Here is an 11,003-nt window from a genome sequence, read left to right as displayed (position 1 = left end):
ACAAAAGAGTCAAAACATTTTTAAAACTAAAAAGTCTATAAAGTGAAAAAAGATTTATAGTAGGGTAAGCTTAATTTATTACTGAAGAAAGAAAAATATACTTTATAAATTTAGTATAACCGAAGTGTACAGCATTTACAAAGTCTACAGTCATGCCCAGTAATGACCTAGGCCTTCCCACTCACTCTTCACTCATTGAATCACCCAAAGCAATATCCAGTTCTGCAAGCTCCATTCACATTAAGTGCATCTTTTCTTTTTCTTTCTTTCTTTCTTTCTTTTTTTTTTTTTAATGGTGCTGAGGATTGAATACTGGGCCTTCTGCATGCTAGGTAAGCACTCTACCACAGAGCCACATCCCCAGCCCAAGTGCACCACTATTTATCAGTGTTGAGAGCCACAGCCCAAGGGGCCCCAGCAAACTTCCAGCTGCCAGCTGATTGGCTCCTCTGCGGTGATGCTCATTGGGCTGTTTCCCCGCCCTTTCAGACCACGGAGCTGCTCATTGGGGGACTCTTTTGGCTCTGCCCATGCGACCCAGCCAATCGACCTCAAGAGCAGGAGGAGTAGGGGGTTGAGAGGCTCCTGGGAAGCCGGTGGTGGCAGTGGGCTCTGAGGGAATTCCTGAAGAGCTCGTGTGGTGCATGTGTGTGTTCTAAAAATAAAGTTCGTTTCTGCTTGACAAGTGGCTCCTGAATTGTGCCCAGCCAGACTGCAGCATATGAGGATTTTTATATGGTATTTTTACTATACCCTTTCTATGTTTAGATACAAATACCATTATGTTGCCGTTTCCTTCAGTATCAGCTCATAACATGCTGCACCAATTTGTAACCTAGGAACCATCAGCTAAACCCTATAGTTCAGATTTGCACTCTATGATGTTTGCAGGACAACACATTTTGCGAGCCATCCCTGGGCTGTGTGCATGAGCTATGCACATTTGAGCGCATAAGGGGAGTGGTCTGGCGTTGGGTGCTGGTTGGGCTGTGCGATGCAAGTGTACCTCTCCTCTTGCTCTGCCTGTGATCCCTCACAGCACCTGAGATGGGTGTAACTTGCCAAGATGTCAATCTATCTGTTGACGACAAGACATCACCAAGCAAGATTCCACCTTTCAAAACCCTATCCCTTGTTTTATTTGGGTGGAATATTCTATGAATGTCTTTTCCCCAATAAACAGGGGGTTTGGGGGTGTGCTCGATCTCTTGCTCCTTCCAGAGCTCTACAGCATGGAGTTGACCCTTGGGGTCACAGAGCAGTCCCACCCTTGAAACTCATGTTCGTGTGTTGCGTGGTTTCTTCACCGTTTTCTTAGTTTGTTGTTGCAGCCAGCTCCTTTGAACCCAGCTCATCTTGTCAGCCCGGTCAGTTGGCGACAAACACATTTATCAGAACATATCCTTGGCATCAAGCAATGCATAGCTGTGTATATCCCGTTGATTCTCTCTGGAAAACCCTAACTCATGTGAATTTTGGTACCAGGAGTTGTTCTAGAGGAACAGAATTTTAAAGGTGAGTTGAAACAGGCCAAATCCATGATATGAGCCCATGAAGCAGAGATTCTGCATTTAATATTGTGGCTTGGGGATCTAGAAAGGGTTCTATCTGTGTGATGATTGACTGGCTGAAACTTGGATCAAAAGAAGGCCACATGAAGTTAGAGAGGCTCGATCTCCTCCAGTTTAGCACAGAGAAAGTAACACAGAGGCCCCGGGGAGATTGGACTACTGGTATGGATTTGTCCCTTAAGACTGCTACTTACCCAAAGGGGAAGATCCAGAGCATATACCTTTCACCAATACTCCAGACTGTGGAGGGGAGCCCCTGTATCCAAAGAGTAGTTGGGTTGCTCTTATCTCTAGGCTAGACCTGAGAATGTTACAGTTTGCATGTATTTTGTCTCCCAAAAGTTCACCTGTCAGAAGCTTGGTCCTCCATATGCTAATGTTAAGAGGTGGTGGAACCTTTAAGAAATAAGGCCAAGTGAGAAGTTAATAGGTCCTTGGGGGCATCCCCTCAGAAGGGATCGACATTGTTCCCATGGGACTCCAGTCTCCCTCAGCTTCTTGTCTTGCTATGTGATTTCTCCCTCTCACACATGCTTCTACCATGGTAACATTTACCACGCTAGAAGACAAGTCAGTGTAGCTGCCCAATCTTTCAGCTTCCAAAACTGTGAGTTGGATAAACCTCTTTTCTTTATAAAGTACTCAGCCTCAGGTATTTCATTATAATAATGGAAACTGACTAACACAGGTAGGCACCACCATTATTCAATTGGAAAACTTAACTAGATACCAGGATGTCAGGGGGCAAATGGCAGCACTAAACTCCCAAAGGCAAGGTGGGCACGGTTACCAAAATGGACAAGAGAGTCAAAGCAACAATCAAAATAGTCTGACTCTTGTATACCTAGGGCATTGCCTACATCGTGTTCCTAGAAACGAGACAGGAAGACTACTTAATTCTCATTTGATCTATATGAGCAGATAACTGGACTGGAGACTTTATTTCCATAATCCATTGCCTCACTTCTCCTCACTCATTCTGACCAGAAGCCCCTGGTAAATTATTTGCCTTGGTTCTGGCTGAGGCAAAAGAAAGAAGGAAGTATGATTCTGTTAAATCCTGTGATTAATGTTCACTGAATGCTGAGTGGGTCTCAAATATTCAGGAGTCATTGGATATAGAGACATGAATTCCATGCTCCTTGTCACATGACTTGGTTTGTGGAGAAAACAGTCAATTTCTACTGAATTAAAAACATAACTGCTGGACATGGTAATACACACCTGTTAGCAACTCAGGGGCTGAGGCAAGAGGATCACAAGTTCAAGTTCAAGGTCAGCCTCAGTGACTTAATGAAACCCAAAATAAATAAATAAAAGGGCTGGGGATGTTGCTCAGTGGTAGAGCACTTGCCTAGCATTCATGACACCCTGGATTTGATCTCCAACACTGAAGAAAAAAATAAAAAAAGGCTACACTTCTCTCCTCAAAGGCTAACTCCCAAGTAGTTATAGATATATGCACAGATTTAGATAAATTTATATAAACCAAAATGCTTATAACAACATAGTCTATAGGCAGATCTCCTAGGGCTGCCATTGCATAGTACCACTGGTTGGATGGTTCAAACAGCAGACATTTATTTCCTCTTATTTCATCCATGGTAGCTGGGCGGCAAAGAATTGCAAGTCTAAGGTGAAGATGGCAGCAGGTTCAGTTCCTGGGGCCTCTCTTTTCACTTGCAAATGACTCTGTTCTTGCAACTTTGTCCTTGTCCCCTGGTGTCACTCTGTCCTGTGCTCTTTTTAGGACACCAGTCAGACAGGATTAGCACCTACCCTGATGGTTTTCAGTTAACGACCCTTTAAAGGTCCTATCTCCCAATACAGTTGCACTCCAAGGCAGTGAGGGTTAAGGCTGCAACACAGGAACTTGGATGGGAGGGACACAGTGGGGTCCATATCAATATGTAATAGCTGAAAACATTAAAACCAACCCAAATTCCCAACGACAGGATCATTATTAAACTCATTCAACAAATACATGCTGTGTGCACTGGATGCTGATCCCTGCCCACAGTCTAGTGGGGACAGGGAGATAGGGAAAAATGAAGAGAGAGGTTGAGCACGGTGCTTATCAACTTGACTCTGGACATGGATCCTCACTCCTCGCTTACTAGCTGGGTGACCACGGGCAAGTTGTCTCTTTGTCTCAGTCCCTTCATCTAAAAAGTAGGTTTAAAATAGTTCTTATTTTATAGGCCCTTTTTTAAGGATTAAACCATCTTTTTTCATTTTTGTGGGGGAGGGGTAGTACAGGGTGCTGAAGATTGAACCCAGGGGTGCTTTACCACTGAGCCATATCCCTGGCCCTTTGTATTTTTTATTTTGAGACACGGTCTCACTACGTTGCTTAAGTCCTCACTAAATTGCTGAGGTTGACCTTGAGCTTGAGATCCTCCTGCTTCAGACTCCCAAGTCACTGGGATTATGAGTGTGCACCTTCATACCCAGAAAGCACTAAACATTTATAAAGCAGTAGCTGATATGTCGCACTATATGACTGGTAAATAAATTTGCCAACACCCATGTGAATCTGGCATAGAAAAATGAGTTTTGTTGTAAATTGAAGTATTGACCCCAGTTTTAACCCTCTCCCCGCATCTATGCCCTTCATTGTATACCTACAATTTCTCCACAAATAGTGAAGTCTGTTTGTTTGCCCCATAGCTTCTGGCTGACCCATGTGACTCACTCTGACTGATAGGATGTGAGCACATGTGAAATGAATAGAGATGAGTGTGTCACTTGCAAGTCCCCTTGTTCTTCTCTCATCATCCTAAGAGCATGCTAGAACCAGCTTGTTGATCCTAGGGAAGCATGAAGACCTAGGGATGAATGTCACCCATACTAATCCACAAGCACCTGAGAAAGAAATGCTTCCTGCATTGTATCCTGCGCTTCCAGGTTGTTATGCAATAATAATTGACTCATAGAAGGTTGATTGAAACTATCTGATGGCATGAGGAAATGTTCCCAATGAATTATTTCAGTGGTAGAGCAGATAAAACAATTTTATACATTATGATCATATTTTTATTTTAAATAAGTCTGTGTGTGTTGTATCCTAATAACAAACAAACAAACAAAAAGACCAAAAGTTAACTAGATATTTGTAGTGATTTTTATTTGGTGCATGTTTTTCTGTATGCTTCAAATGAGCCAAATAACCAGGTTTTATAATTTGATTGTGAAATCTTATTTGAGAAAGATCTAGATGGATGACTAAGGAGATGGTAGCTGGGAGGCAGAGGGCAGAGGCAGTCCCCCTTTGGGCCTCATCTCACGTCCCCAACTTTGGCCCGGATTCTTTCAGGGTGAATCTCCACTGTGGTTCCATACAGTGAGGCTGGGAGTCCCACGGAATCTGTGATTGTAGGAGTCTGGAAAGCGATTCATTCAAGACAGGCTTTCAAGGTGACTCGAGTTGTTAAGATTTGTTGGGGCCCTCCGAATGGTTCCTATGGGGCTTGCAGCATCGAATTTAAATGCATTTTGGACCCATGCCAGGTCGGTGCTGCAATCAGAGGTTAACATTTAGTTTAACAGCAAAACAGGCGAGGGCCTGAGGAACAAGCTTGAAATATTTGATCTACTTGGAACAAGCACTTCATTTTCAGCCGTACTGTGATTTCCAAGGTGGCCTTCCCAGGGGCGAGGAGCCCTGGTAAATCGCGCTGCATGGAAGGGGCGTGGCCTGCAGCCAGAGGCACCCAGACCGCAGGTCCTCCCTAGTGCACCCCAGCGAGTCCGCGTGCAGGTTCCAAACCTTGGGTGTTAAAAAAGAAATGTGGGTGTTTTCTAGTTTTTATCTATTATGCATGATGTTATGCATAAAGCTATTTTTTTTGTTTTGTTTTTCCTTTTTTTTTTTTTTTTTTTTAGTTTCCACTGTTTTAATTCAGGCTTTTATTCAGGCTTTGATAGGCATTAAGGGGGCTCACTTACTATTAGATGAATAATATTCCCTGAAACTTGCTTTTAGACTAAGATAAAGCAAAGAGCTCTGGGATCAAACAAATTGATAGTTTATTCAATCAATCACTCATCCACTTGGCCAGTCACCTATCACCTACAATTACTTCTAGGAATAATTTGTAATGTCATTTACGGAGTGTTTAATAAAAGGCCATCATGCTTAGAGTACTATTGAACATCACATTCATTTCTCACAACAGTCCTATAAGATGGCTTATTAGCTGGCTCTGGCTTTAGTTTCTTTTTCTTTTTAAGAGATGGTGTCTCAAGTAATCTTCCTATATCTGGGACTACTGGGACATGCCAACGCATCTGGCTTTCAGGCATTTTTTTTCCTTCTACTTATTTTTTTGGGGGGGTGGGGGGAGGGGGCATGTTGCTGAGAGCAGAACCCAGGACCTTGCACCTGTAAGTGCTTTTACCACCAAGCTACCTCCCGGCCCCTTTCAGAGGCTTTTTTTAAAACCATAAAGTACTATATGCAAATAAGATTGGATTATTTTAAGCAAAAAGATTTTCTAGACAACTCAGGCTTTTTATTTATTTGCTGGCCTTCCCTCTCCTCGCTCATCCACTTGAGGTCCTTGAATTGATGAGGTTTTATTGCACCGCTCTTTTTAATCAGGACTAAATGGTCCCTGCCATTGCTCAGGCTTTTATGTTTATGGGGGTTGAAGTGGCACCCTGCTCACATGGGGAGGAGCACACCACACTCCCAGCATCCTTAGTGTCAGAGGGAGGTGACTTTTTACTGCCGGGGCATGCTGAGCACTTCATCTTCTGGACACCTGTTTACACCAAGGTGCTATAGAAGTCAAATAAATAAGAGAAGCCAAGGAACACCAAGGGCAGTTCTGTCCCTATCTGGCACATGGGAATGTAGTTAACTGTCTCTGGATTCCCACTGAGTGTTCATGCTGGCCAGGAACTTTGGAAAGAGAAAGGAAAAAAGAAGATTGTGAGAAAGACAGAGAGAGACAGAGAGAGACAGAGAGAGAGAGAGAGACAGAGAGAGACAGAGAGAGAGAGACAGAGAGAGAGAGAGAGTCATGATTCTTTAAAAGAGTTTAATTCATGTATCAGCAAAGAATAAGCTGGAATAATAGAGGAAAATATAAATAGGGAAAGAAAACCAGCATTTACTGAGCTTCTACCATGTGGTAGAGAATATGCTAGTCCAGTGGCTCTTGAATCTGCTGGTCATCAGAATCACCTAGAAGCCTCGTTAAATAGATTATTCACACACACACACACACACACACACACACACACACACACACATGCACTCCCAGGTTTCTGATTCGGTGTGTCTGGAGAAGAGGTCCAAGCGATGCTAACACTGCTGATCCAGAGATCACACTTTGAGATCTGTGGAAATTTGAAAAATATGCACTAGACACACATTTTTTTTTCCATTGGAGCATCTCCAAGGTACTTTGAAGTGGGTCTCGTTGTCCCCATTCATTATTCACAGGAGGAAGTCCACGGCTAGTGAATGGCCAAACCAAACTTTGAGTTTCAGTCTGACTCAGTCCAAAAGCCATGGTTTTCCCTACTATTTCAAAACTACCCCTGGATACTTCCTGGAGAAGTGGACCTAGAATATTATGTGAGCTGTTAGATAATGTTACTGCTAGCCTCTCCAGGCCTGGGAGTAGACAAGCATGGTACAACCACTCAGAGCCTCATGCTACTGAAATAATAGGATGGTTAATAGAATGGTTTGGAAGGGATCCAGAATGTAGGAGTCAATGACCCTGACCAGAATGTTCTGATTCCTGAAGCTAACCAAAAATGCAAACAAAAGGGAAAAAAATAAAATAAAAACACATGTAAACACCACTTCTGCTTTCTCTTTTCATAATGATAGAGACCTGTTACAGATCAGACTTTCATCTGACTGTATCCCTTCACCTTTCCATGTGCCTTCTGCTACATTAACTCAGTATAAGAAACAATTCTATAAAGACGTGTACAAGCAAAGGTATTCATGCTGGGCATGGTGGCGAATGCCTGTGATTCCAGCGACTCCAGAGGCTGAGGCAGGAGGATCACAGTTTCGAGGACAATCTCAGCAATTTTATGAGGCCCTATCTCAAAAGAAAATACAGAACGCATGGTGGGAATGTAACTCAGTGGTATAGTGCCTCTGGATTCAATCCGTGGTACTGAAAAATAAAATAAAATAAAAAAGCATATCCCCAGCCCTTTTGTTATTTTATTTTATTTTTATTTTTTTAATTTTGAGACAGGATCTTGCTAAGTTGCTTAGGTCCTTGCTAAATTGCTGAGGCTGGTTTTGAACTCACTATTCTCTTGCCTCAGCCTCGGGAGTTGCTGGGATTACAGGCATGCACCACTATGCCCAGCAGCCAAGGCTTTTTAAGTAAATTTTCTTCTTATTATTATTTGTTTGTTTGTTTGTTTACTTTTTGGTACTGGAGATTGAACCCAGGGGTGCTTAATCACTGAACCACATTCCCAAGCTGCTGGGGTTACAGATGTGCACCACCATGCCTGGTTTAAGTAGATTTTCTTATGTGAACAAAAGAATCTTATCTTTCTTTTGTCATCTAAAAGACATTAACTTTGGGCTGGGGATGTGGCTCAAGCCGTAGCGCGCTTGCCTGGCATGCTTGCCGCTCGGGTTCGATCCTCAGCACCACATACAAACAAAGATGTTGTGTCCGCCAAAAACTAAAAAATAAATATTAAAATTCTCTCTCTCTCTCTCTCTCCCAACCCCCTCTCTCTCTTTAAAATAAATAAATAAATAAAAGACATTAACTTAGATATAAATTACCATATAAGAAATGAGAAAAGATATACTGCTATCGATTCTACAAAGATTAATAAAAGGATAATAGGGGAAATCCATGAGCAACTTTATGCCAATATATTCTATAACTCAGATGAAAAGAAAAATTTCCTGGGAACATACAAACTACCATAGCTTTTCCTGGGAACATGCAAAGTACCATAATAGCTCACTAAAGAACAAACAGAAACTGGGTGAGGGGGTGCACACACATAATTCTAGTGAATCAGGAGGGTCACAAGTTCAAGGTCAGCCTGGGTAACTGAGCAAGTTCTTGTCTCAAAATAAAAAATAAAAAGCTCTGGGGACGTAGCTTAGTGATAGAGCACTCCTGGGTTCAATTCCAAGTGTCAAAAAAAGAAAAAGAATGAAACTGAAGCCTTTGTAGAAAGCAATAAAATTACTTGGTGTGGCTTAGGGACATTGTTGGATGTGATTAAGTCATCAGGCTCAGAATCAAAGAGGAGGGTTGTTGTTTTTTTTTTTTCCAATTTTGTTTTTAATAATTTTCAGTGTTGATAACGTGTAAGGAAATGGGCATTTTCAAATAGTGTGTTCCCAGGAAATTTGTGAGAGCCTGAGATGACCCAAGATTCATAACCACAACCTTAAAAGTCTGCTTACCCTTTGATCTAGAAATCCTACTGCCAGAAGTTTACTCCAGGAATGTGCAGAGAGACTTATGTAAGATTGTTCACTACAAGGTATGTAATAATAAAACACTGGAAACAGGCAAAGGGTTTCTACTGCAGGGGAGTAGCTAAACACAGTACACTCCATTGATGCTAACTTCGAAGGGCTTGGCTCCTACAGAATCTGTGAGGACACAGAAGGATGTCCAGAACATACTGTTGAGTGAAGGAAAGCAAGTCTGAAATCTCATTTTTAATTTTCTTTATTTTATTTCATTTTCTATCTTGAAAGGGGAATGTATGCACACAAATATATGCGTGAAAAGAAGGTCACAATGGATATCCAAAATATTAACAGAGGTTGTTGTCTCCTTGTAAAATCAAGGATAATTTTTAGTTTTTTATTTTGTTTGTCTAGCTTTTCAAATTTTTATATAAGGAATCTTTTTTGTTTGGGGTTTTTTGTTTGTTTGTTTTGTAGTGCAATGATGAAACTCCGGGTCTTGCCCATGCTAGGGAAGAATTCAACTACAACTACAATAATTCGATTCAATTACAATGATCCCAATGATCCCCTACTTTTTTTTTTTTTTTTGATCCTAGGGATTGAACTCGGATCATCACACATGCTGTATTATTTTTTAAAATATATTTTTTAATTGTAGGTGAACACAATACCTTTATTTATTTATTTTTATGTGGTGCTGAGGATCGAACCCAGTGTCTCACAAATGCAAGGCAAGCGCTCTGCCACTGAGCCACAATCCCAACCCGCCATATTATTTTTTAAGGAAAAAAAAATTCTAACATCTAGTTAGGGTTATCATATAAAATACACCATTGTCAAATAAATACATACTTATTGTAAAACTTATTCATTGTTCATCTGAAATTCAAATGTAACTGCGAATCTGATATTTTTATTTGCTAAATCACACAAACCCATTGATTTGTTTTTTGTTTTGTTTTGTTTTGTTTTTTTGTACCAGGGATTGAGCCAAAGGGTACTTTACCACTGAGCCACATCCTCAGCCCAATTTATATTTTATTTAGAGACAGGGTCTCACTGAGTGGCTTAGGGCCCTGAACTCACGATCTTCTTGCCTCAGCCTCCAGAAACGTTAGGATCTCACCTGACACAATCTCACCTGGCACAAATCCACTTTTTTTTTTTTTAGTTGTAGATGAACACCTTTATTTTATTTATTTATTTTTATGTAGTGCTGAGGATTGAATCCAGTGCCTCACACATGCCAGGCAAGCACTCTACCACTGAGCCACAACCCCAGCCCAACAAACCTAATTTTAATGTAAAGTAATAAAGAAAAGTTTAGGGTGCTAGATCCTGAAGGACTGTCCCCAGCAAGGACAGGTGAGGAATTGATTATTCCAAATCTTTTAAGCTAGGTAATAAGGATTTAGGAAGAATAAGAAAGGAAGATCCACTTGCCTAAAGCCTACTTCCAGCACAGCCACCACCTCTGCCACCATCCTCCCATCCCACCCCCTTCCCTACACTCCCAATCTGGATGTCTTAGAGGAAATTACTTGTCTCCCCCAAATCTCAGTAATGTTGCCTGTCTTGCAAGGATCAAACGAGAACATATGTGCAAAGCCACTTTGCAAATCGCAAACAGCACATTATTATCATGTGAGTAAATTATACACACAAGGACATGTTACACGGGAACAAAACATCTGCTGCAGAGCACGGCAGAATTCGTTCCATTGCAGCAGATTTTTGATGGCTCTCTGAGGTCAAAACAACTCAAGGTTTAGTCACTTCAGGACCAAACCCATTTATTAACATCTATCCAAATTGTTCTATGAACCTATTCATAGGCACACTGATCATTAAGCGTTGTGGGAACAGTTTGCTGCAAGCCGGTTGTTAAATTGCTAGGCCAGTTGTGTGCATCGCGTGGCTCAAAGGAAGCTTGCGTGGTTTACGAGTTTGGCAACTCGTAATTTCGGGACCTCACCTTATCCTCACACACTAGCCGT

The sequence above is a fragment of the Marmota marmota genome, unplaced genomic scaffold (assembly GCF_001458135.2).
Source record: "Marmota marmota marmota unplaced genomic scaffold, marMar, whole genome shotgun sequence".
In the NCBI taxonomy this organism is placed as follows: Eukaryota; Metazoa; Chordata; class Mammalia; order Rodentia; family Sciuridae; genus Marmota; species Marmota marmota.
Note: the sequence above shows the minus strand (reverse complement) of the source record.